General features: G+C 36.7%; 1 long non-coding RNA gene and 1 pseudogene across 1 annotated transcript; one reads left to right on the top strand and one right to left on the bottom strand.

Annotated features, from left to right (window-relative positions):
• Window positions 1-325: 325 nt before the first annotated feature.
• On the bottom strand, window positions 326-1,008 carry LOC125058889 (annotated as a pseudogene).
• A 23,224-nt stretch (window positions 1,009-24,232) lies between these two features.
• On the top strand, window positions 24,233-25,661 carry LOC125058231. The gene is made up of 4 exons (XR_007118345.1): window positions 24,233-24,689; window positions 24,808-24,954; window positions 25,055-25,322; window positions 25,404-25,661. It is a non-coding gene; the product is annotated as an uncharacterized LOC125058231 (long non-coding RNA).
• Window positions 25,662-27,311: the final 1,650 nt, after the last annotated feature.

The following is a 27,311-nucleotide window of genomic DNA, read 5'->3' as shown; positions in this document are numbered from 1 at the left end:
TAATTTACCTCTTTCTGCACGAGCAGCTTCAGCTTCAGAAACGATAGCTTCTACTACAATTTCTCTTTCAGAATCATATAATGATATTTTTCTTGTCGCCATCTTTAAACTTTGAATATCATATTTCAAAAACAATTTCAAAAATTGCGCCAAATTATTCTCAACGTTCACAACGACCCACCTCTGTAGATGGGTCGTTGTGAGCGTTGCGTGAGCATTAGTCATGACGTCATGAGTGACGTTTTCGCCGTGACCGTATGTGGAATGGCTAAAGAAGCATTTTGATCGTCGTGAGCGCTTAGTGGAACGCACCATAAATAATGCATTATTTTGTTAAGTATGGAATTAAGATATCCTTAATGTGAGCTGTATTAGAATTACCTAACATAACTAAAAATTTTCATAATTTTACTCAAGAACTGATCATCTGTAATGAGCGGATAATAAGAACCAATATTAGAAGGAACAGACTGGACTGGAGTTGAACTATATAAAGAATTTTTTTGATAACTTTTGTTTCTTAGGTTGGACAGTAGATGGAGCTTATTTATTGTGAGCTAACTTACAACTGATTTATTATTAGGTAACGGAGAAAAATCACTTGACAATAATACAGTTGAATACATTTTAGATGAATAATTATTCTCATGTTTTTTAATCTGAGCTGCTTTTTGAGGACAAAACCTGGATACTGCCAAGTGGTCCACAGTTTACACACTTCAAAAATTCAGCTGAGCATTCCTTATAGTTATCATTTCGACATACTTTGGCACTGTGACTAAATCTCATGCATTTAAAACATTGCATGAGAGGCGGACTGTAAGTGAAAACTCTGTAATGCCAGTTGTCTCAATAAACATACCGAGGGAGAACAGTTCCTACAAAGGTAACGCTTATAGTAGTGAGGGGTTCCAGACCATCACCAGTTCTTTTCATAAAACGTCTAACACCAACAATTTCAAAGTCTGCCATTAGTTTGTGGTATAAATCCGCGTTACTGCACTCGTATTAGTATTTTTATGTGATCATAACCAAATTTTTCACTCCAGTAAGCCCTAGTGTTTGGAAATTTTATAACTGAATTTATTTAGGATATTTTCATTTATAATTTCAGGATTGGAGATTTGTTTCTGGGCTGCGTATAAGTTACTTTGTTCTACAATTTACTTTTTTAGATCTAATGTAAAATAAAATGAAAAAAAATCATACGGCGTGTTACAAGACATCAATGCTTTTAAAATTTTATAAACTCCTTTATTAATTCCGATCATAACACCGGCATTATCGGTGCCCAGTCCCACTAAATTTTCAATCTTCAAGCCCATCTCATCCTGCACTGTTTTAATAATGGCAGTTACAATACCGCTAGCATCGCACGTCTCTAATTGGCTCAACGCTAAAAACGTAGACGTTATTTTCTTCATTGAAGAACTGAAATACCTTATAACAATACCTAGGTACTTGTGTACAGTTATGTCCGTCGATTCATCAATTATTAGACTATATTTACTGTCACCAATATCCTGTTTCAAGATTGATATAAAATGTGGCGCCAGAACATTTTTAATAATTTCACTACACTTTGTACGATGAAGTTTTAATTCGCAAACTGTTTCTGAGTCTGCACACAGTGAGCTAAGGTGGTCTATGGGTATAACTGCAGTGTGTTCAGGCACAAACATTGACAGAAGAGCCTCAGCACGATATACTTCTAGTTTCTCAGATGTATCAAATTTTCTATAGAAAGTATTCCCTGGCCCGAGGAAAACGGTTTAAGTTTTTCTGTGTGTTTTTTTGATTCCAAATGCCGCTTAATTTCAAATATTCTCGCATTAAATTCCGTTTTGCAAAATGTACACATTACTTTGTTTTTATTTTCAAACACAGGTATAAGCCACTTTTTGTTTTAACTCCTCATGTTTTATTTATTTATTTTTTATTAAAATCATCTTGTCATCAAACTACAAATTTCAATTATTGTTCAATGTAAATCGCGATACATATGACCCCGCTGTTTCCTCTGTCCAGTCCGGGATTGATAGTTGGACCGTAGTATCACCCATAGCATTTATTGCTTGTGTCTCTTGAATTTCTTGATCATATGAAGATGTGTTTGTTTGTGGTACTATATTTGTCATCTGAGGTGCTAGTATGCCTGCTTGATAGTACTGAGGTTGATGTATGGGTGACTGATTTGAAGTACCTGTATATTGTAATGGTGATGGCATAGAGTTATGAGATGGTGATGGCAAAGAGTTATGAGATGGTGATGGTATAAAAGTTGAACTACTTGACCGTAATCAAAAATCATTTAGTATCATTTTTTTTGGAGCCATTACTCTATGTGACTTTGTAAGATTTCCCATCTCAGCTTCGAATAAAGTTTCATTTATTATTTTTTCAGCCAACAACTGTTGCTGTTTATTTTTAAATTCTCGAAGTTTCAATGCTACCATTTTTCCGATAATGTCGTAGCGATCCTCTTGATATGTTGGCCGTTTAAAGTGCTCCTGAACGGATTGCAAAACGTCTTTTGTTAGATCTTCATTATTTTTCCGCTTTGTTTGCCGTTTAGATGCCGAACCATGAGCAGACGAAGTTGAAGCAGTAATTGAGGTGAAAGCCGCAGGACTCTGAGCAGAAAAATTTTCAGTAACATCTAACTCTGAATGCGCTGCTTCTTTTTCAGGCACTGATGTTGCACCCGATGATTCCATCACGTTAATCTGTACTTAGTGGTTATAAAATTAATTAAACACTTATATAATTTTTGGTTTGCTAAAATATCTTGAACGCGGCGGGGTACAGCATTCCAAGGATGACAGGTGTCAGCTGTCATTATCTGTTCAGGCATTGACGTCAAGTTTGAATCAACCGTTTCTTCCAAGGCATCTGAATCCGAAGTGTTCGTGATCTCCTCATTCTCCTCCTCCTCTGTATCCAAAGCTTCTCCTATATCAGCCACAAGAGCTAGTCTCTGCATGTTAAATTTGGGACATCTCATAACGACATGGGTCAAGTCTGCCCCATCAGCTTCACAGTAAGTGCATTTGTTATTGTCAATTATCTTCATACGATGTAAATGGGCAGGTGTTTGGCAGTGTCTAAATCTAATAGGCCATCCCTAAAACAATACTATTTTTATTCTGACCACTGCACCCATCACAAACGAGCCGAATTTTGGTAGCTTGTTCATATTTTTCAACTGACACAAGCTGTGGAAGACAGCGCTTGCAATTTCGTTGGAGGCTTTTGGTAAAATATCTTCCGTCCACGTGTAAGAATAGACATTTTCTTTCTTAAGCTGCGTTTTAGAGTGTCCTACAACAACAGTAAAGTTGTAAATATACTATATAATATATCAGAAATCCTGATCAGGTTTCCTAACCAAGAATTCCGTGTGGAGAGCGCACGCATCAGTTCGATCATAGACGCTTCTGATAACGCACGACTATGGACGACGAAGACGAATTGATGCTCATTGCTCTTTTATTGGCGCTAGACAAAAAGGGCATAAAACGTCGTCATTGGGTGCATCAACTGAATACCCAAAGATTAACTGAGAGTCAATTCTATGTCAAAAGAGCAAAGTTACGGGCATACCCAGAAGAATTCTTCAAATATTACAGGATGTCAATGAAATCCTTTGATGAGCTTCATAATAGCATACGAGATAAAATAAAAAAGCAAAATTCGCACATGAGATTGTGTTTGAATACAGAAGAAAAATTGACCATAACATTAAGGTATGTATGTATTTATTGTAATAAAAATTAAGATATTGTACAAACATTACGCTTTAAATTTACTTAAAGTTTAAGAATTCTTGCATTTTTCCCTCCTGTGAATCTTGAACTATAAACTGTGTAGCCTCATTGTCTTCAACACTAGTATTTGGTATAGACATCTCACCAGGATAATCTTGCTTAGGGCTTTGTTTGGTAGTTGATAGGGGAGGTGTCACACTAGAAATTGAGTGGATAATAATAGGCTTCCTGGTATTCTTACGGGGCACATTTTGCTGCTGCGAAGATGGATAAAGTTGGTGGTGATGGAGATGGACTCTGCAAATATATTGGTGATACTTTGGGCACGTGTATATTTTGATAAGATGGAACGTAAGTCGGTGATGGAGATAAGTTATTTCCAGCCATTGGAAACGACCCTGAAGAATCTTCACTTTGTTGGTAATAGTTAGTGTACCGGAACGTTGATGGCGATGGTTCGTTTCCCATGGTAATCTTTTTTACCAATTGAAGCATACCGACTTTAAAATTAATTTTTTGATGAGCATTCATTGTTTTCATATAGCTTCTGAAACTAAGAAGATATTTCGTGTCGTACACGCGATGGGAAAACTTTCAAAGCACCAGAAAATCGCCATAGCTCTTGCCGCGTCTATTAATTTAAATACAAAAAAGAAAAGAAAATAATGGGTGAAAGAGTTTTTTAGATTTACTTTTGCGAGAAAAATTATCAAATATGCAAATACTGAGTGTGTTCTGGAGATTGGATTGTCTGTTGTGGCGACTGAACTTCTTGTTGTGGTGATTCAATTATGTGTTGTGGCGATTGGCCTAGTTGGCTGTGGTAACGAGGTGATTGTGAATAGTGAGGCGATGGATGATACTGTGTTGTAGATGATGATGAAGGACTCGGTGAGGGTTATGGATAATTGCGAGATGATGGACGTTTGTGTGGTAAGTTAGGAGATTGTCGGTTGTATGGGGACGGGGAAGAATAACTTGATACTTGTGATTGGATGAAGGGTATCTGATAGTTGTATCTGTTCAATGTATGTCTTATTTCCGATGGTGTGACGAGTAGACAAGAATCTTCAGAGAGTCGTTCAAGTTTAGCATTATAAATTACATCGGATATAATTTTTTGAGTAAATATCAGTTGTGTTCCACTTATATCCTTTAATTGCAAGCCTACAGACTTTCCAAATATTTCCCAGTGTTCTTCTTCTTTATTTGATAACATTGCGTCAGCAGATTTTATAATTTTTTCTTGTTTTTGTAGAAGTGTTTCTTTTTTTTTCTTTACGCTATGTCCTCTAGAAGTTGAAGCAATCGATCCGATTTGCTGGCTTGGAATGTCTTCGTCAGATGAACGTCAGAATGTACTCCCGGCAGGTCATTTATCATAATAATAAATAGAAGAGGTCCTACCAGAATAATATTTTTCTCTCGGTTATTGCGTTCAAATAATTCCTGTAAAATATTTTCTTGTTCTAATATCATCGATTGTGTACATACGGATGAATTTACAGGTGTTTTTAACGTTACGATCTCGGATTCTAAGGACTTAATTTTTTGTTCGCCAAAAGAAATTTTATTTTCAAGTTGTGAGATCTGAGATTTTATTGCAATTTGTTCGGTAGCTGCACCACTGGTTGTCGATTTTAGGTATAGATGAAATTTCATTTTTCAATTCCGTAATACTTTCACGCATAGCTGTCATATTTTGTTCGTTGGATCCAACAAATCTTTCCAGCAGGTCAGTAATTCGTGATATCTCTTTTCGCATTTCCTGTACTTCTGTTTTGCAGTCACAGTCACGATGGGATGGTTGTTTCCTTTTGCGAAAGGTAATCTGGGTGTCACTTGCTTCGGTGGAAATCTTTGATAGATCCGGCTGAGAACTTCCTCTAATCGCATCATTGGGCGACCTTAAAACACTCATATCTATGAACAACTACTTGTTAATATGTTTTAAAGTCTTATTTATGCAGTTTGGTGTTTATATGGAATTTATGTAGATGTACGAACTTAATTATTTCATATCATTTAACGAAACAGCTGGTTTGAGTATCGCCGGTAAACAATTATGTGGCAGGGTATTATGCGATAACAAAGTACAGAGGTATCAGCGTAGTCGACCGCAATGATAGTGATATTAAACTCCCATTAATGCACGTTGTATTCACTGTATGAATGGTGAGATGGTGTAGAAATCTAGTTGTCCTGCTTACACGGTTGAGCACAATCACGCGCAGCGCGTCATTTACGTGTTGGGTGTACGACACTAAAGGGCTTATAACTTACAGAGCCAAACGTAAAACCACTCTGTTACAACGATATAAGGATCACTTTAGCAAATCACAGTTAACTATTTTTCTTATAAAATTGAGCACACGTCCACTCTATTCAATAGCCGCACGACGAGTTGAGCTTTATTAGTGCCTCCCTCACCTGATTTGTGTCAAAACTTGAAATATGTACTCGGGCACTGCTTACCACGCTCTCCGCGACGGCCGCCTCCCAGTCTAATTTTGCTATCCGCGGACTGTAGACCGATTTAAAAAAAATCGCAAATTCGTGCGCACATTCAGATTCCGCTTAATTATTACCGTTCTTAGTAATCGTTTTATGATTAACAGAGCCTTTTTTACATCTTACATGATCCCAAAAAGATTTGGGATCTCTCGTGATATTGCGTTGCACATTATCCTGGTATTTTTCATGGGTTGATGTTATCATCTGTTTAACCGTCGCCCTACACTGGGCGAACATTTCGTAATCACTTGACAAACCACTAATTTTGTATTGCTTGTGCAGCCGTGCTTTTAATTTTATGTTGCGAATAATTTCAGCTACCTAGAATTTACACTGCATCGCTGTTTCCTGGGAACAAAATCATCCAAAATACTATACATAACACCATAAAAATAGAATTAAACAAAGTAGAACTCGGTATAATTAAATAAAAGCACTTTACTTACGAGGTTGTTTCATTTTTTCTCCTATCTCTTCCCAAATAGCTGCTCTCATAACTTGATCTTTATATTCTTTACATTTTGGATTATAAATCACTTTAAGTTGTCTTACGTATTCAATTAGTTGCTCTTCGTCCATTTCTGACGCGTAATAACACAACACTGGCGCGTGCACACTAGTCTGATGCGGTATGACGTCTCACGGCACCGCCCCCCGCACCTCACCCTTTCTGACGCGGACCGGGATCGCCTGTGACACGACACATCAGAAGCCGTCATAACACACCGCATTGAATAAATGTGAACGCTTCCATATTAAATGTATGAAACTGATACCGTTCTGATGCATCACAACACAACACGTCAGATAAATATAAATGCGGCTTTACGAAAACGTGGGTAAACATTTGACACATCATGTAATATGAAATGAATTGTAGAATAATTTAAATCCTGGTGACATAATTGTAAGTCTTATAAAACTAGAATTATTATAAAGGGAAATGTTATCCATCAATGTTGCTACATATGTTTGACAACATTGCCCACCGCCAAAAAGTACTCAGGGTTGTCACATGCAAATGCAGACTTTTAAATTTTATCATGTTTCAAAGTTATATTAGGAGATTATTAATTTATTTGTGATTTTCTTATTTAAATTTATATTTCGTAGACGTGAGTGATTTGAAATATGTAAAAAAAATATATTTTTTAATAAATTATAATTTACATATGATATTAAAATGCATAATTTGCTAATAATTAAGATGTTATATCCCAAATAATTTTATTTTATATTATTGTTTAGCCTATTACTGATGAAATAACAAAAGGATCTTCAATACATAGCTACATATTTTCGTTATACCATTTTACTTAAATGTGCCAACCCTATCACTTTTCTAAGACAAAGTGTGATTTGTATGAAAATGTCGAAAATATCTGGGTAACATTGCCCAGTGATTTTTCTTTTAGAAATTCGATGGTATTGACAAAGTTTTTAAAGAAAACAACATCTTTGCCTACATTCTTTTAATGGACTTAAATGTTTTCTGAATAAGTGTTATAGTTTAGTCAATATCCTACATGGGCAATGTTTCAAAAAGTACTGATAACTTGCCAAGTAGTAAAATCAATAAAAATATTGGGTAAAACATTGTCTTTTACTAACTTTTTTTATACTTATACATGCACATGACCTTCGGCCAGCTATAGGTAAAATAAAATACTAATGTCTCCATAGAAAATTTTTACACAAATTCCAATTATTCTAAAAAAGCGGGCAAAGTTGGCGCATTTGACGGTACATAATATAATAAAATAATAACTAACCAAATTTTCTGTATTTTCTCTGGTGTAACTATCAATGTTTTTCAAAAAATGCATATGAGACAACCACGGTATTTTAGACACGTACACCTCAGCAGTTCCCATACCCGTCGTGTTACATTTTTTTACTTTCAATAGTTCGTTGTTGTAAGTATTACGAAGTATCCGTATTTTGCTTACAACTTCTTTCACAGTGTCCATTTCCATGGTTTCCATAATAATTTTGTAGGCCGCCTCTCTAGCATCTCTATTTTTATATTGAGGGTGTTTTGGATCCCAAAGACACTCGTTACGCTGGTATTCGTTAATGAATTTTATATTTTTATCAACTGACCAACGTTGGTTTGCCATTTTGGCGGTCATTTAGCTGCACGATGCACTCAAACACACACGTCTGCCCTGTGCAAATGCTTTCGCGACACTAGTTTCGTGTCGCGTTTTCATCGTGAAAGTAGTTGCGTGACATTAGGTTTACAAAAAATATGCGCATGGCACGAAATTTATCCAGTGTCGCGAAACCGATGCATGCATTATGAAACTGTAAATTTACACGTGAAATTGTTGATGAAATTTATGTCATAAAACTAATTCCGAGCCACTAGTTTCGTAATGTAAATTCGGCTTAACTGTTTTCGTTTTAGATTTTTGATGAAGTTTTTCAAATGCCTGTTGAGTGAATCCAGGAGAGACATCACTTTTCTCGTACCACTTGGAAATAGTACGCGGATGCGGCAACGTATTGTTGAATTTGCCTCTAACGTACTTGTAGGCAGCCGGAGAATAGTAATGCAACGTTGCGTAAAATTTTCTTAGAGTTGGCGGAATTCTTTTCCTTTTTTCACAAGTCAGTCAAAAAAGTCATTGTTTGCCTCCGCAGCTTTCCCTTCTAATTCATTTAAATCTTCTTTATTAATAATTTTTTTTATATTCAAGGACTTAACTAACTCTCGCAGAGAATTATTTTTGGTTTTAAAATACTTGTTTCTTTTTTCAGGTTCATATTCTCTCTTCTGAATTTTTCTCTTTTGCTTTTTTCAATGTGTAATTGTTTCTTTAGGCGAATTTTTCTCGGTGTATCGAAAACGGAATCTGTATCCGACATATTTATATCGCATAGGGGTGAACTAGGTCTATTTTGATCAGCAGGTTGTTTACCTATTGATGGTTCCGTTGTTGGCCGAAAAGCTGGTATGGCATCAGGTTTTAATTTACGAAGACCCAGTGGCGTCACATACAAATGATTTGCCTCGAAATGTGCTGAGTTAAGTTAAGTTATTTATTTCAATGTATATTATTTTATTATTATTTATTTTAAGTAAATAAAAATTAAATTAGGGCTTATATCTAATAAACATCTATAATATTAATCAACTTTGACAAACGTCAATTTGTCAAAAAACCAAACCATTTATTTTAATTAAAACAAAAAGATAAATCAACAAATTTTAACATTTCCAACAAAAGTTTCTATATTCAGTCTCATAGCATTTTCTTTACTGAGATCAATAATCTAATTAAAGGTTTACTTAAATTATAGTTTTATTTCAGTCTCGCAGTGCTTAAAAATTAATTATTTAAAGATTTCGTCGTCAGAATTACAATTCGGACAAACATAGTAATAAACATCTTTAGATTTTAGGTATTTTAAATGAGACCAATTCTTACACATGACGCATTCAATCCATTGTTCACCTGGTTGTGAATTAGAATATGAGTCGCAACATATTAAACAATACCATTCCAGGCTGTCTTCTTCACTATCACTTCCATGATCAACTTCCTGCAGGATTTTCCGAGTCGCATTTTCTTTACCATTTACGGATTAACGTGTCACTATAGAATTGCGCTTGTTTTCACCGGTTGCCTTTTTCTTTCCGACTTTTTTTTGAATTTCCTTCCCCTTTATTTTCCTATTGCTCTTTCCTCTTCTTGCTTTTTCTTCAGCCAAAGCATTCTTTTCAGGCGTATCTGTCAGTATTGCTGATTTTCTTATTCGTCGCATATTTGTTGTAGATGATCTCGGTGGTGCTTTAGGTAAGGGTTTAACAGCTTCTTCTTTTCTTCGGATTTCTTTTCAGAAAACCCCTGAACCAATCAGCTTCAGCTTCCTTATTTCTATGCCAAGAGACTGGAATGTTAGGCATGTCAAATTTAACAGCACAACTATATGCTAACTTCCTCACTTCTTCTGGCAAGAGACCAAAGTAAATTGATGCACATTTTAACAAATAATCTGCCAATGTCTTCTCCTGGTCGTGATTGAAATCCTGTCTAGAATAGTAACCCACAGTTGGTGTTAAACCGGCTTTCAACTTTTAATGTCATATGACATATTTCTAGTTCCCGAGCTACCGTTTTAAACTTACGACCAGATTGAATAACAGCATCAGCTCCCCACTGCAAAAGGTCTATCGAAACCTTGCCCCTTTCGGTTTTCCGTTTATAGTTTCTCATCCTAAAAAAAATATTAGTTTTATTATTTACGTGTTTCATTACGGGGCACGTTGTTCCCCGGAACAACTAGCCCCACACTAGAGGAACTTTGAACCCCAAATTCCATTTTCAAAGTGACCTCCAATAATTATTGAAGAGGTTATAAAAAGCCTACAATAACATTTAAAAGATATTCACTATAGTTCGCCCAACCGATAATTGCAAGCTACTCACAAATAACTAAATAACAAAAAAATATAGTGTGGGCGGGCCCAGGTATATTTAAATGGGACGTATTTAGCAGTGGCATTTTCGACCCCTTCATTTCCTTATTGAAGGATTTGGATTTAACTAGGAGTGAGTCTCTAATTGATGTCGTGGTGAAGTCGATGATTATTGAAGAGGATTTCGTACGGTAAATATCTCTTACTTCACTCGATGCCAGGGTGGGGTTTAGGCCAACGGCAGTACCAATATTTTTCACTATACGTGTGAGGGTCTCTTTGTTCTCTATTCCAGACTAAGGAACATTACGAATTTCAAGTTTTGTAGCGTGGGAGTTTTTTTCCAGCATGTCTATTTTAGTCTCTAGTGAATTTATCTGCTTCTTGTATGACAGGTTTTCCTCCTGGAGCTTTTGCATTGTTATTAACATTTCATCATATTTACTAGAGATAAACTCAACTGTTTTTTGGATGTCTATATTTTGTTCCATTACAGTGGTGATAGAAGCATTTAAGTTTGCCATCTTTGTATCCTGTTTTGATGAAAATTCATTAAACATGCTAAGAAGTTGAGACATTCCGTCTGTAATTTCATTATGTTTCCTCTTTGTTCTCCTCGAGATAAACGAAAATTGGTCAGTATTGTCTATTTTACATCCTAAAGTGTCCAATTGTGGGTCAGAGGCGTAACGGTTAAGCGGTGTCGTTGTGGTTGCAATCAATTTAGTATCGGGAGGCGTGCGCACAGTTGACATTTTGCAGGACTAAATAATTAAATTAACGCGTAGGCCTAAATTTGCCGTCGGGTCGAAACGTTGATCGTTGGGGCAGGTTGCGCTTGCGCAGGTGTAGAGGTGCGCGGCGTCGAGGCAACGTGTGTAGGGATCGTGGTGTGCGTGTAAAGAAGGCGGAGCCCACGCAACGACGGGCAATGTGGTGTATATGCGTTTCGTTCTTTGCGTAGCGTCTTACTCACACTCTTGCTCCGTACTATTGATACGGTTCACCAGTCAATGCGACCGAACACCTCGGCGATCCGGAGTGGAGTGTTCCTTGCGGACACTTTATTAAGCCTTCAGTTAAAATATGACAATATACCTACGCTCCCAGTAAGAGGTCTATTTTGTTAGGTACGTTAAAATTTGGGTCTGCTAACGTCACTCTTGGTGGAGTTGGCCACAACTTGATAACCTTCTTATTAACCGATTGGGGTTTGAATACCTAGCAAAGTCAACAAAGGTAGATGTGTTTAGTGCATTATGAACTTGAATATTGTTTTTCAATTCTGATAAATTTATTTTAGATTTAGGAGCTTGTGGCCACTCCGTTTCCTGACTTAGAAGGAAGGAGGGTCCGCGCCACCACAAATCAGACTTTGATAAATTACTAGGTTCTAGACCTCGCGACGCCATGTCGGCGGGATTGATAGCTGTGGGTACGTATCTCCACGATGATAGAGATTGAGCTGAGAGCTCACGAATTTCGTTTACTCGATTGCACACGAGTGCCTTCAAAAGCTGAGGTTGTGAATTTATCCACGCTAATGTTATGGTGGAATCAGACCAATAATAGGTACAATCAATATCGCACCGAAGAGCACTCGTCGCCTTAGCTGTGAGGCGAGCTCCGAGTAAGGCCGCGCATAGCTCAAGACGCGGTATTATTAATGGCTTTATCGGGGAAACACGTGTCTTTGCACAGAGTAATGCAGTGGATATTATGCCTTTGGGGTCCACTGAACGTAAGTAGAGACAGGCAGCGTAGGCATTCTGGGATGCGTCTACAAAGCAGTGAAGCTCTGTGGAAATGGGTGAAGCGCATAGCGCGAATCTGGGAACATTAACTGTAAGTAAAGAGTTAAGGCTACCTATCATCTTTTGCCACACATTATTTATTTCAGTGGGGACTGGATCGTCCCAATCAAGCTTGAGGAGCCACAACCTTTGTAGCAAATTTTTTAAAGCAATAGTGCAGGGACTGATTAACCCCAGCGGGTCAAAGATTTTACACGTATTTGATAAAATTACTCTTTTGGTGACCTTTTGTTGAGTACAATCAACATTTAGGGTGAAGCGTAATGTGTCAGTGTCCGGGGCCCACAGGACACCCAATACACTAGACTCTTTACAAAGATCAAGGCCTTGAGTTTCAGTGTTGTGTTGAAATATCTGAGGACAGTTAGTTCGGAATTTATGGATAGGCAAACATGCCGAGTTAAGAACTTCTATGACTTTTCTATAGATATGGGTCATCTATATAAAAATCATAGAAGTTCTTAACTCGGCAGCTGTGCGCGTGAACAACAACCCACCCTGAAATGTATCCGACAATTTGCTTTGACAAATCGCTTATACCATTTTCTTCATCTAAAACACTTGAGAGAATGTCAATATTTTTCAAGGGCTGATGAACAACCCAAAATTGAAAAGTTATCAATTGGCAAACAATTTCCCGTGAAACTGCTCCGTAGTTCTAGATGGCAGAGTGCTTTTTATATATGCCACGGAGTTGTTCGGTGGTAGGGTTATTATTGCGCCCGCCATGTTGCCTTATTAGTCCGAAAAAAAGTTCTAAGTGGTCTTGACTGAACCTGTATGTTGACATGTAATTCATCACTTTATTCTGTTGAACCAATTCTCGGTACAAGTATTTCAAACTCTGAATGTCTATTAAAAACCCAAGATATCCCATTTTGCATTTTGCTTGCAAGACTAACTTTTTACTAATAATTATTTTATCCTTCTTCCTCTTGTTCTTTTGACTTGGTTGTAAATTATTGTACTAATCTCAGAATTTGGCGTCTTCTGTTCCTCACTGCCAGCTTGATTCTGCTCAGATTCAGCAGAGTCTTCATTTTGAGTCTGTGGTGCATCCTGTAATTAAAATGTTGACACTTTTATTATTACAGGTTCCTGGAAGTCAACATGAATGGAATTACATAATGGAAGACTACTATAGATTATGGAACTTTCCAAACTGTTGTGGTGCAATGGATGGAAAATTGGTAAGATGCCCAGGAAGTTCAGGCTCTGAATATTTCGACTACAAAAAGAATTTTAGTATTCATCTATTTGCAGTAGTAGATGCGAATTATAATTTTATTTGTATAGATGTTGGGACAAATGGAAGGGCAAATGATGCATCCGTCTTTAATAAATCAACACTGAATGAAGCTTTGTTGTCGAATCTTCTAAATTTCCCAAAGGAAGGCGTAATCGTCGCAGATGATGCCTTTCCTTTGCGGACGGATGTTTTGAAACCATATAATACTAGAGGAGAGTTTGGCGATAAACAAAAAATATTTAACTATCGGCTGTCAAGAGCTCGACGAGTGGTCGAAAACTCTTTTGGAATATTAGTATCAAAATTTCGAATCTATGAAAAGGCAATTCCATTGTCAGTGCAAAAAGTTTTTTTTTTTATAGAACGGGCGGCAAACGGGCAGGAGGCTCACCTGATGTTAAGTGATACCGCCGCCCATGGACACTCTCAGTGCGAGAGGGCTCGCGAGTGCGTTGCCGGCCTTTTAAGAATAGGTACGCTCTTTTCTTGAAGGACCCTAAGTCGAATTGGTTCGGAAATACTTCAGTGGGCAGCTGGTTCCACATAGTGGTTGTGCGCGGCAAAAACTGCCTTGAAAAACGCTCAGTTGTGGAACGGCGGACGTCGAGGTGATACGGGTGGAATTTCGTATTCTGTCTCGACGTCCGATGATGAAATTCAGCTGCAGGTATTAATCCGAACAACTCCTCTGAACACTCTCCATGGTAAATGCGGTAGAAGATGCAGAGTGACCCCACATCTCTACGCAACGCCAAAGGATCAAGCCGCTCGGAGAGGGATTGGTCGTCGACGATTCGAACCGCTCTGCGTTGTATACGGTCAAGTGGAAGGAGCTGGTACTGGGGAGCCCCCGCCCAGAGGTGAGAGCAGTATTCCATGTGGGGCCGAATTTGCGCTTTATATAGTTGCATGCGGTGGCCCGGAGTGAAGTACCGCCTCGCCTTAGTATTAAGTAGGTACCTACCTAGCTTCTGTTCACGTAGTGGTCGCTTATCGAACAGACAGACAGAGTTACTAGGATATGGATTAATATTATGGATATGGATTAGTATGGATTGATAAAAGATTCTACTTACGAGACTTGATGTACTCTGCCGTGGACGCATACACTTTTTAAAAATTCTGCATGTTTAAACCAGTACAGGGTCGGTACATAGACATCGTCAGAAGAGCAACCGCTTTTAGTAGACTGCTTTATTTTGGTTAATTCTGTTGTATACCGGGTCCTTATCGTTTTTATTTTATGTTTAATATCTTCTGCAGTAATCTCTAAGTTTAAATCACTGATTAGAGATTTTATAGAGTTTGCCCGCATTGTTCGGTCTTTGTATTCAACAATTTTGTGGTTCCAAAGGTATTGATAATTTTTAAAGTTCTCCAAAAAAAGTAATGTATTTTGATCGTTCCACTTGAACACCATTTTGCCGCATGAAAACAATATACAGAAAAAAAAAACACTAGCACTCCGGGAGTGCCGGCAGAAGTGAAAACTTCAATATTAACGTGGTGTTTAATTATAAGTATAAAAGTACTATCATTTATGAGGTAGAATACAATGTTTATTTATTGCGCTATCGTACACAAATATGACAATTTATAATATTATATCGTTATTTAAAAAACAAAAAATTATATAAATTATTATTATTATTATTAGTTATTTTTGTTTTTAAAGCCAAGTAAGAGTTTTTCATCTAGTAATTTATAAAGTACTTACTCATTTTCTTTCACTACTTCATCATCACTTTTTTCATTAATAGATTCACTTTGTTCGATTTCCATAATTTAAACAATTCACATTTACGAATACACAACAGTGTATTTACTACACAACAGTCAAGCAATCAGCTGTCACCATCCTTGGATACGCGTGGGACGCTGTACACTCAGGCACGGTAGAAAGAGTGGGAGATACTAGTTCCTCTCCCTTCCCCTCGATCTTACGCTTTTTCGATCAGTATCACGTGACCCTGACGCAAGTTTGAAAGTTTTTACCCATACAAAAAAGTGCTCAGCGCCGCTAAAGAAGTTTTCACTTCAAAAAGTTATAACTTCGTCGACAACGTGATGTCCGTCGGCTACTCGAAAAAAATTGGCCGAATCCGAATGAACGTTCTCTGGTGTTCAGACCGTTCATTTCTCGTTCGGAGTGGGAATGAAACATAACCGGATGCCAATATCCAACACTGTTGGATCGGTTCACTAACGAATTCATTCGGCACTCGTGTTTCATTTTTTGTTCAGACATTTCATTTCGAGTGAAATGTACCGAATGAAAAATGAAAATGAACAAAAAATTAACCGTCTGATATCACCTTTACATTATGTCTATATTAATTACAATTTGAATTATGCAGAAATATTGTTGTCTTAATTTTTAAGTGTAATAGCAGTGTAAAGGTCTTATGAGCTAGTGCGTTATACATTGTTGTAATTCAGTTCGCTTATTTATGTAACATCTTATCTTAAATCTACTACATATAGGAATAGAATAAAGTAAAAAACAAAGAAAAATAGTGTAAAACAGTTCTGTTTGAAAGGTAGAACAATGTAATGGCGTACAAATACAAATATATGTACAAAGTAAAATTAATTTTGACAGTTAGTATAGTATTAATAACTTTGCATGTAGGTAACAGGTGCATTACTATCTGGTTGTTGGGGGGTTATTATAATCTTTAATGGAATCTATAATTTTAGTTGCCACGTTTAGGAGGGATGTTACGGTTTTGTGATTGGTATTTATGAGGGAGTAGGGATTGTGGGATTTCCTGTTTCTCTGTAGGTGATTGTTGATAAATCAAAGACACGTGCACTCTGCAAAACGTTTATTCAAGACTGACGCTCAGTGTTGCCCACTTAGTCTCCCAAATATCTAACACCTTCCCCCTTAAATGCTAAGCTCTCTTACATAGCTAATTAATTAGTTAATAAACTCTGTGTTCTAAAGATTTTTAAGATATATCAAATACCTAGGTAAATTCACAAGTAGATAGGTTGCTGTCTTAATAACAATAGTAATTTAATAACTCAATGATGGAAATACATAATAAGGAAAACAGTAAATAACAAAAAAAAAACAATAAGTATATTTCTATGTAAGCTACCTCAGTACCTACCTACCTCTCTCCCTATTTACCGAAATTAACACTTTTATTAAAGATGACAAAAAAAAAAACTTAAAAATAAACAGCTGCAATCTATTTTAAAGATTTACCTACTACTACAACATACCATATTTATATTTAATGGTCTAAATCTCTACTTGTTACAAGAATATAACAATTTACATTGACATACATGTGAAAAGATAAAAAAAAAATAAGTTTAATTTTAAAAAATAATCTAAGATGCTTATATGCTACCTGAAAAAAAAAACATCTTCGAAACCGTATCTACGAGGGGGTCTACGAATCCTACTAATTCTGTCTGTTTGTTGATCAGACGTTAACTCCCTGTAGACTACATTATCTTGAATCGGTCCCCCGGGCGTGGACACTGCTGGTACGGTGACGGCGGTGATAGCTTCCTGACGTGACGTATTGCCATCTGGGCTGCTCATTTCATTGTGGGATGCTCTTTGATTACGAACCGTTTTAGGTGACGTCAACATATCAGCTGTGGCAGACGACGCTGTCATAGAATCGGGGTCTCGTTCTGGGCTCTCTGAGGTTGGAAAAGCTAATGAACTTCGGGACTTAGGTTTTGGATTAACATGTGAAGGTTGACGATTTATGTCCCCTGTATTACTATCAACTACTTTGGCCTTTCTAAACCTTAATTGATCGATATGTCTTTGTACTTCGGTTCCGAGAACAGATTTAAGTTTGTAGTCAGTGGTTCCTAACCTATCCGTCAGCTGGCCTCCTAGCCACTTGTCCCGAGAGCGGTAGTCGCGGTACCACACCGGGTCACCGGGTGTAAGTTGACGCCGCGCTCCCCCCGCAAACTCCTCACTGCGAGCTTGGTGCGATTGAACTCTCGTCTCGCGTGAAGGCTTTAAGGCATCTAAACGCATACGTAAATCCCTGCCCAACAGAATCTTAGCAGGACTCTCTCCTGTAGTGTAATGCTCCGTATTTCTATAGGCTAATAAAAATCGAGAAAGTGCTATGTCCGGGTCTAGTTTTTGATTAACCGCTTTTTTTATGACTCTCTTACATATCTTAACTGCGTTTTCCGCTGCTCCATTTGAAGCCGGATGATACGGGGCTGAGAAAATATGCTCAATTTTATTTCTTTTCATGAATAATTCAAATTCCTTACTAGTGAAAGGTGGACCGTTGTCACCACTTGTTTTACTAAACCAAAGCGAGCAAAATTATCTCTAAGAACAGCAATTACAGAATCTGCTTTTGTGCTTTTCATTCTGATTGCTTCAATCCATTTAGAGCAAGAATCTACTATTATAAAATAAGTTACACCGGAAATAGGTCCCAAAAAATCTATGTGAATTCTGGACCAAGGTCTACTTGGCCATGGCCAGGCCTGTGGCGTGTGTGAAGGTGGAGCATTTGCGACCGCACCGCACACTTCACAAGACTGACATATTGCTTGAATACTTTCATCTACCCCAGGCCACCAGACATAGCTTCTTGCTAACGACTTAGTTTTAACAATACCCATATGGGTATCATGCAATTCTACTAATACTTTATTCCTACATGAAGCTGGAATGACTAACCTATGGCCCCATAAAATACAACCTAGTTCGGTGTAAAGTTCATTTTTTCTATTAAAATATGGTTTTAATTCTTTGATTTCATTTCCTACCGGCCAACCATCTCTAATATAAGTTAACACTCTTGATAATATCGGGTCAGACCAGGTTTTTTTTTTTAAAACTGAGTAGTCCATAAGAAGAGCCTCTGTCGCAAAATGCAGATATGTTTGCTCTGGCAAAGTATCTTCACCTATCTCTTTATGTGCTGTAATTAATCGCGATAGTGCATCTGCTGTGTTTTTGTCGGTTTTAATATACTCAATATTAAAATCATATGCTGATAACTTGATAGCCCATCTTTGCAACCTACTCGCTGCTGTACAAGGTACTGCTGAATTCGGACCGAAAATGCTTACTAGTGGTTTATGATCTGTTTTTAATGTAAACTTCCGACCATATAAGTATTGATGGAATTTATCAACAGCAAATATAATAGCGAGGGCTTCCTTATGTATTTGGCTGTAGTGTCTCTCCGCAGGAGTGAGTGAGCGCGAGGCATAGGCCACGACCCGCTCCGAACCGTTAGGCGCGCGCGACGCTAACACACAGCCCACGCCATACGAACTTGCGTCACAGGTCACTATGGACTCTGCAGATATATCAAAATGCACTAGAACTTCTGCACTACATAACAATTTCTTTACTTTGTTAAATGCTAAACTACTCTCCTTAGAAAAAATAAACTGTTTACCTGCCTTTAATAGCTCATATAAAGGAGCCAGATGAGTGCTCAAATTTTTTATGAATTTCCCATAAAAATTAACCATTCCTAAAAACGATTTTAACTCAGATACGTTCTTTGGATAAACCCTACCTACAATTGCTTTTACTTTGTCTGGGTCCACTCTTATACCATCTTTATCTATAATGTATCCTAAGTACTTAACTTCGGAAGCCAAAAAATTACATTTATTTTTCTTAATTTTTAACCCGTTGTTTTGCAAAATACTAAAGACTTTCTCTATTGTTTCCAAATGACTTTTAAAATCCCTACTTTTAAGCAATATATCGTCGTAGAACGTAATCACATCTGGAATATCTTTGAACAAATTTGCCATAAATTTTTGAAATATTCCTGGACTTGAAGCTAAGCCATATACTAAGCGATTATATTTAAAAAGCCCCTTATGTGTATTGATTACAGTGTACGCTTTTGATTCTGAATCTAGTTCAAGTTGATTATAAGCCTGCGATAAATCAATTTTTGTGAAGTATTTATTTCCACTGAGGTCGCTAAACAATTCATCAATCCTCGGAACCGGATACCTATCAATCATTAAGGCTCGATTGAGTGTCACCTTGTAGTCGGCACAAATACGAATTCCCCCGTCTGCTTTGGAAGCAATGACCAGCGGAGTAGCCCAGTCGGAGTGGTCCACCGGTTCTACAACGCCGGCCTGAAGCATGGCATCTAGTTCTGCATCCACACGCGCTCGCATAGAGAAAGGCAATGGCCTCGCTCTGCAAAATATAGGCTCTGCGTCCTCACGCACCTTCAACGCCACCGTACCACCAGTGTACCTGCCCAGGGTCCCGTCAAACACCGACTTATATCTGGAAAGTATATTATTGATTTGATCATTCGATTGGCTTGCTTGCACATTATTTACATTGCAGATTTTAAATTTAGGAATATCTATATTCAGTTCTGAGAGCCATTGTCGTCCTAATAAATGGGTACAGCCATTGTCGATAACATAAAGGTCCAAAACTTTACATATGTTGCCATATTTTACACTGATTTCTAAATATCCTAATGGTTCAATGGTAGCCCCGTCATAAAACTTTAATTTTAACCTGCATGACCTTAACTTTAATTTGTTAAAGTATTTTAAAAATGTACTTTTACTAATACAGGATAAAGCGGACCCAGTATCTATTTCCATATTCAACAATGTATCGTTCACTAACAAGGAAATACACACCGGTTTGTACTTAGCTAAGGACATCTGATAGATCGGCTCCTCATCCGTGTAGTCTACTTCCTCTTGCTGGCGCACCTCGCTCGCCGGCGCCGCTTTGGCCACCGGTCCAGCCTCGCATCCGGCGGCTCCCTGCAGCCAGTAGGTGTCGGCGGGGGCTCCTTGTCCGGCCCCGCGCCTGGCGCCACGTGATCGACCGCCACGCTTCCCGCGCCATCGCCCGCGCCACCCGCGCGATCTGCCACTGTACCCGTAGCTGTTCATCACGCCCTCACCGCGTGCCCCAGTCTTCTCTCGTCCCGTACACATACGACGGAGATGGCCTGTCGTTTTGCAGAGGCTGCACACAAAATTTTTGTAGACACAATCTTCCCAGCGATGATTTGTGTCCCCACATGCTTTACACTCACGTATTTGCATTTTATTTACTTGCTCCACAATGAGTGAACGATCCACAACGCCCGCGTCACGTTCCGCCGCCTCAAGGTTTATCGCGAGCGACACGGCTTTTTTATAACAAAGATTCTCCTCGGCAAACAGCCTCTGTCTTGTAGATTCACTTTTAAGCCCGCACACAAATTGGTCTCTAATATTATCTTCTAGTGTTGTTGAGAAATCACAAAACCGTGATAATTTTTTTAAGTCCGCCACGTAGTCGGCAATCGATTCGTTTTCTTGCTGCCTTCTTTGACGAAATCTGTAACGCTCCGCTAATATTGAAGGTTTCGGCTGCAAATGCGTTTCCATTAAATTCACAACTTCTTTGAAAGTTAGACTCGAAGGTTTCTTCGGACTGGCCAACGTAGATAGCAAGTCGTAGCTATCTTCCCCCATTACCGCTATAAGCGTGGGTAATTTGACGCCATCTTCTATTCTATTTGCCACAAAATACATCTCCACCCGTTCAACATATGCCGACCAATTGCCGTTTTTAACGTCAAATGCACTAATTTGACCAATCATTATAATTTTCTCAACACAGTTTAATTAATTTTCAAATTTATGTGAATTTTTTTTTTATCCTCGTCGCCACTGATAAATCAAAGACACGTGCACTCTGCAAAACGTTTATTCAAGACTGACGCTCAGTGTTGCCCACTTAGTCTCCCAAATATCTAACAATTGTGTCTGAGGAGTTCGAGCCGTGGGCATTCCTCTATTAAGCGCTATCCACACATTTCCGGGTCAGGGACGTGCCATCAGTCACCCGTGTTCACACATATCAGAGAAATCGGTATCAGTGTAATATGCGATAATAACCGAGTATGGAGTCAAGAAGGTCGACACCACCCATATAGCGATTATATACCTGCACAGCTTTTGGGCAAGGAACAGTGACAAACATTTTTTTCTTTTGAAAAAACCTCTGAACCTCCCCTTCTGGATTTTTTCCGACATATGAGTCGCTAAATTTCAAAACAAGCCAAGTCCAAAAAGGTTGTCTAGCCACAACGTTTTTTTATTTTGTATTTACGTAGTAACGTCTCTTCAATCATCTCCCGCCCTCGCTGAATCGCTGCTTAAAGATAATGTAAACGAGTGCAAGGTCAGTTTTTCATTCCGACTCATTGGTGCCGACGATATAGTGAGGATATTTAGAACCATAGATATTAAGAACACTACCGATCTTTGGGGTATTTCTGTAAAAATAATTAGTAGCATAATTGATGTAATTGCTCCCCATCTAGCTATAATTTTCAACAATTGTATTAAAAGTGGCGAGTTTCCCGATCTAATGAAACATAGTAAAGTTATTCCTTTATTTAAAGCAGGTAGTATGTCCGACCCCAGTAACTTTAGACCAATTTCCGTACTACCTACTTGTAGTAAAATATTTGAAAAAATTATATTAAATCAACTGGTAATTCATTTTAACGTAAACAAATTATTACATAATAATCAGTTCGGTTTTACCAAGGGTCGCTCGACAGCCGATGCCGGTGTTGAGTTATATAGATATATAGTTAAGGCTTGGGAGGAGTCGCATGACGCTTTAGGTGTTTTCTGCGACTTATCCAAAGCATTTGATTGTGTCCAACACGAGACCTTAATCGGGAAACTCCGTCACTATGGCATCAAGAATACCGCACTGAATCTTCTGACTTCCTATTTACACGGAAGAACTCAGAAGGTTGAAGTGAATGGTAAGAGGTCCTCTGGGTCGGCAGTAGATATGGGGGTACCACAGGGCTCAATTCTTGGCCCTTTCCTCTTTCTTGTTTATATAAATGATCTACCTTTCATGGTAGAGAGAAAACATCAGATAGTTTTGTTTGCTGATGACACGTCCTTGATTTTTAAAATCAAACGACAAATAACAAATTTTGACGATGTGAACAATGCTCTGTCTTCGATTGTCCATTGGTTTAGTATGAATAACCTTCTACTTAATGCAAAAAAGACAAAATGCATTAAATTTTGTGCAAAAAATGCAAGGGTTATGGATACTAGACCAATTATAAACGGTGAGGAATTGAATCTGGATGATACAACTGTATTTCTCGGAATCACCATGGATTCAAAACTTCAGTGGTCCCCTCATATTAACGGATTGGCGAAGAGACTTAGTTCTGCAGCCTACGCGGTTAAAAAAATTCGCTCACTAACTGATGTCGATACAGCTAGACTTGTTTATTTTAGTTACTTTCATAGCTTAATGACTTATGGCTTATTATTATGGGGTCATGCTGCTGATGTCGAAACTATTTTCATCCTGCAGAAGAGGGCTATTCGTGCAATCTATAATTTAAAATGTAGGGAATCTCTTAGAGATAAATTCAAGGAAGTTAATATACTCACCTTTCCCTCGCAATATATTTATGAAAATATTATGTATGTATACAAAAATAGTGATAAGTTTACTAGAATAGAACATACGCACAATGTTAATACACGGAACAAACGCAGGCTGCAATTTCCCCGTACTAGACTATCTAAAGTTAGTAATTCTTTTTTGGGGAAAGGGATACTCTTCTTTAATAAAATCCCAGAGGCTCTTTTATCACTGCCTTACAATAAATTTAAGAAATGTATTAAAGAAAAGCTGTGTAAAAAGGCTTACTATAAAGTCAACGATTATCTAGTTGATAAAAGGGCCTGGGACTAGTGCTAGACAGGCTACTTCTAATTAATTTGCGATATTTGTTTTAATAAGTGTTGTTTGATGATTTGCTGTTTTAAAAGAGTACCGAGAGTTTTTTACGCCGGCTTTTTCTCTCGGCCTACCCCCTCTGTCTTCTTTGCCGATGAGTAGGGATGCCTTCAAATTTAATGACGTGGAATAAGTGATACATGTATCTTATGTTCCATAATAAACATATTTTTATTTAACGGTACAAGAAACCGAAGTACTGGACTTGGCTGCATTTGTTAGGAGTTTGAATAACAGCTCACAAGTGGACGGACTAAGGACAAGGAATTATAAAAATGATAAAGGATTAATATTAGGTAGGAATAATAAATAGACCTAACAAGTTTATTAAAGAAATGTAGGTATAATTAAAATTAAATTCTTAAAAACTAAATTATCTCATGTTCACATACGTGTAGGTAGTCACACAAAATCTAATACTTCTTCCGCCTCATGTTCACAACAAGGATCGTTCTCACGGATTGAAAGATAATCCCTGGCCAGTACGTTTTTATAAAGGGTATGTTCCGATATACACTGCGACCACTGTACAGAGTACCGTCAATTTAGTATACTGTGAAACCGTTTCTCTATAGCCAGCTATACTGGTTACAATTTAAAACGGAACGCAGTCCAGTATACTAGTCAGCTTCGTTTTTCGACACAGTTTTCAAATGAGTGCATCAAAGTTTTTCAATTCAACAAGAAAAACTATTATTGGAGTATTATCGCATTAAAAAAATCTATATTAATATTAACTGTCAATTGAATTAATACTACAAAGAAAGTAAGTATTTTTTAATTAGAAAAAGTCTGTTTATCATAACTCAACTTATATTAACTTTCTGTATTACTTATAATGCAAAGGTTATGTAGGGTAAAAGTAAGGAGTTTTCTTTATAAAAATTAGTTATTAATTACTACAAATAAAAAACAATTCACAGCTAATGGAATACACAATAATTGGAATTGTGCTTGTTGGTGCCGTTCAAAATTTATTGGAATCTTCAGACGAAGACGATTCTAGCGATGATGAAGATCTCATTTATTGTTTTGGAAATCGAGCAGGACAAGGTATTATTCCAAGAACCCAAGATTATGTAGAAAATACGGTTTTTCGGATGACTTTCAAAAGTCATTTTCGGTAAGGCATGCATTTTTACCCAATTAAGTGATAATAATGATTTTCCTATCATTAACCACAAGTATCTGAACAATTGTTAATTTCTATAATTAATAATTTATTTATAAATCAATTGCAGTATGAGACGAGATACTTTTGAATTTCTGATAAATTTACTGGGACCGGACTTGCAAAAACAATCTGTCCACTTTGGTAGACATCCTATTCCTGTCGAAAAACAGCTTCTCCTGAGTATTTGGACCATGGCAACACCAGATTCCTACAGGTAGATTATTGACATAAATTAAATCTCATTTTAAACATCTTCAATAATTAAAAATTAAAATGATTGAATAAAATAGCTTACTATTATGTTGATTCTACAGATCAGTGTGTGATCGTTTTAATGTCGGAAAAGCAACAGCTTGGAGAACTGTTTGGAAAGTAGCCAAATCAATATATAATTTTCTACCTATTTACGTAAAATGGCCTACCCGTGAAGAAGCAAGTATAACATCAAATCATATGTATCGAAAGTACGGATTTCCTAATGTATTGGGAGCGGTCGATGGAACACATATAAGAATTGCTCAACCGAAAGAACATCAGGCCAGCTATATTAACCGCAAAGGATTTCATTCTCTACAAACTCAGGTTTTTGAAACAATTATATTTATATTGATGTGCTGTATATTTACCAAACTTGTTGAAATGGATTTAATTTAATAATTTCAGCTAGTATGTGATCACAAGTTAAAAATTATTCATGCGTACTGTGGTCAAGCAGGCTCAGTTCATGACGCTCGTGTTTTCCGGTTGTCAAATTTACAAAATTATTGCACACCTGAATTTTTCCCATTTGTTAGGAGATAAAGCTTACAGTATTCAACCTTGTATAATGGTACCTTATCGAAATAATGGTAACTTGAATGAAGATTCGGTGCGATACAATAAGATACATTCAAGTGCTCGTATATGATAGAACGAACAAATGCTTCATTAAAAGGAAGATTTCGGAGTTTATTGGATAAACTACCATTCAAAAGAACTGACTTAATACTAGTTATTGCTTGTTGTATTTTGCATAACATTTGCATTATGAGAGATGATTGAATTGACATCCCAATTCTTGTGAATCATGAAATTCTAGCAATGGATGTAGATATTGAAATGAACAATGCCATGAAAGTTGCTGGAATGGAGAAAAGAGAGAAGTTGAAAAATTTAATAAATAATAATGTATAAGTTTCAACGTTTTATTACACATGCATACTAATCAGCTGATAATTAAATTATATAAATCAATTTAGAAAAGTAAGCTTCTAAATTGACTTGCCGAAGAAAAATTTGTAAATTTTATTGTAAATCTATTTTTATCGAAAATCTTTGAAAACAAAGCAAACAAATTTTGGGGAAAAAATTACTGAGAACAAGTAATGAAATTATTGCACATTTTATCATGTTCATATATTTTTATTTTTACTTATAACTTATTTTCATATATCTTATAAAAAACCTAATGTTATTCTTGCGATAAATCTTTGAAAATAAAAAAAATTTAAACATAATAACATTTGTACTTTATTAACCTTAACATCGACATAAATGTATCTTTATACACTGATAAAAAAATTCTTTTGAACCAAGAACACCATTTTGAAGAAAATGAAATTCTTGAGTTAAAAAGAAAAATTTTTAAATCAAGAAAATTTTCTTGAACCAAGAATTATATCTTGACTCAATAATTTTTCCTCTTGACTCAAGAAATTTTTTTTCTTCAAAATGGTGTTCTTGGTTCAAGATTTTTCCTCTTAAGCTAAGTTAAATTTTTTATCAGTGTAACAAACAATAAAAGACTAATGATTAAATTTAAAATATTAATACTTGAAACTTTTATGACAAAAAAATTTTCTTCAAGGTACTAGACTTATTTTTTTAAACTATACTATTTCATAGCATATATTTTTTATACGTAAAAAATAGTAAATATAGTCTTTGACCTTTTCTAAGGCATATTAAAATTAGAATATGAAAAAAATAACTCTGTGCATCAAAAAAGTCTCCTTGTCCTTTTGTTATGTGTTCTACAAGCTTATTGAGAGCACAAGATAATTGAGCTATAGATGCAATTTTCTCACGATGATGTTGTTTTCGAGTTTCACTATTTTCTTTTTTAGCTGCAAGTAATTCTTCACAGTAGCTTGTTAAAGTTTTCTGCCGCTTTCGTGGTGGGCTGATAATTTCAGGATCTGTAAAATATCGAAATTTTATTTTTACCGATTCTGTTGTAAGTTTATGAAATAGAAGAAGAATATATATTTTATTTAAGTTCGTCTAACTGTTATGTTACACTAAAAACTATTTTACGAAATAAAATAATATAAGTACCCATTTTATTGGTAGAATTTGATCCGGGTCAGTAGAAAGAGGTTTAACCCATGGTTGCTCACCAAATACTTCTTCCATTTCCTACAAATTAATTTACTTAAAATATTTGTAAAAAATTCGAATAGTATCAAGAAGTAATTAATTTCTATGATTACATCATAGAAAGCCCATGTTATTGAGGAGTTCCCCGATTTTTTGTTGCTATCTTTAAAACCTTTGTAATGACGTTTGAGCGTTTCCCATTTAGTCTTGAAT

The sequence above is a fragment of the Pieris napi genome, chromosome 18, assembly GCF_905475465.1.
Source record: "Pieris napi chromosome 18, ilPieNapi1.2, whole genome shotgun sequence".
NCBI classification, from domain to species: domain Eukaryota; kingdom Metazoa; phylum Arthropoda; class Insecta; order Lepidoptera; family Pieridae; genus Pieris; species Pieris napi.
This window is presented reverse-complemented; position numbering and strand designations above follow the sequence as displayed.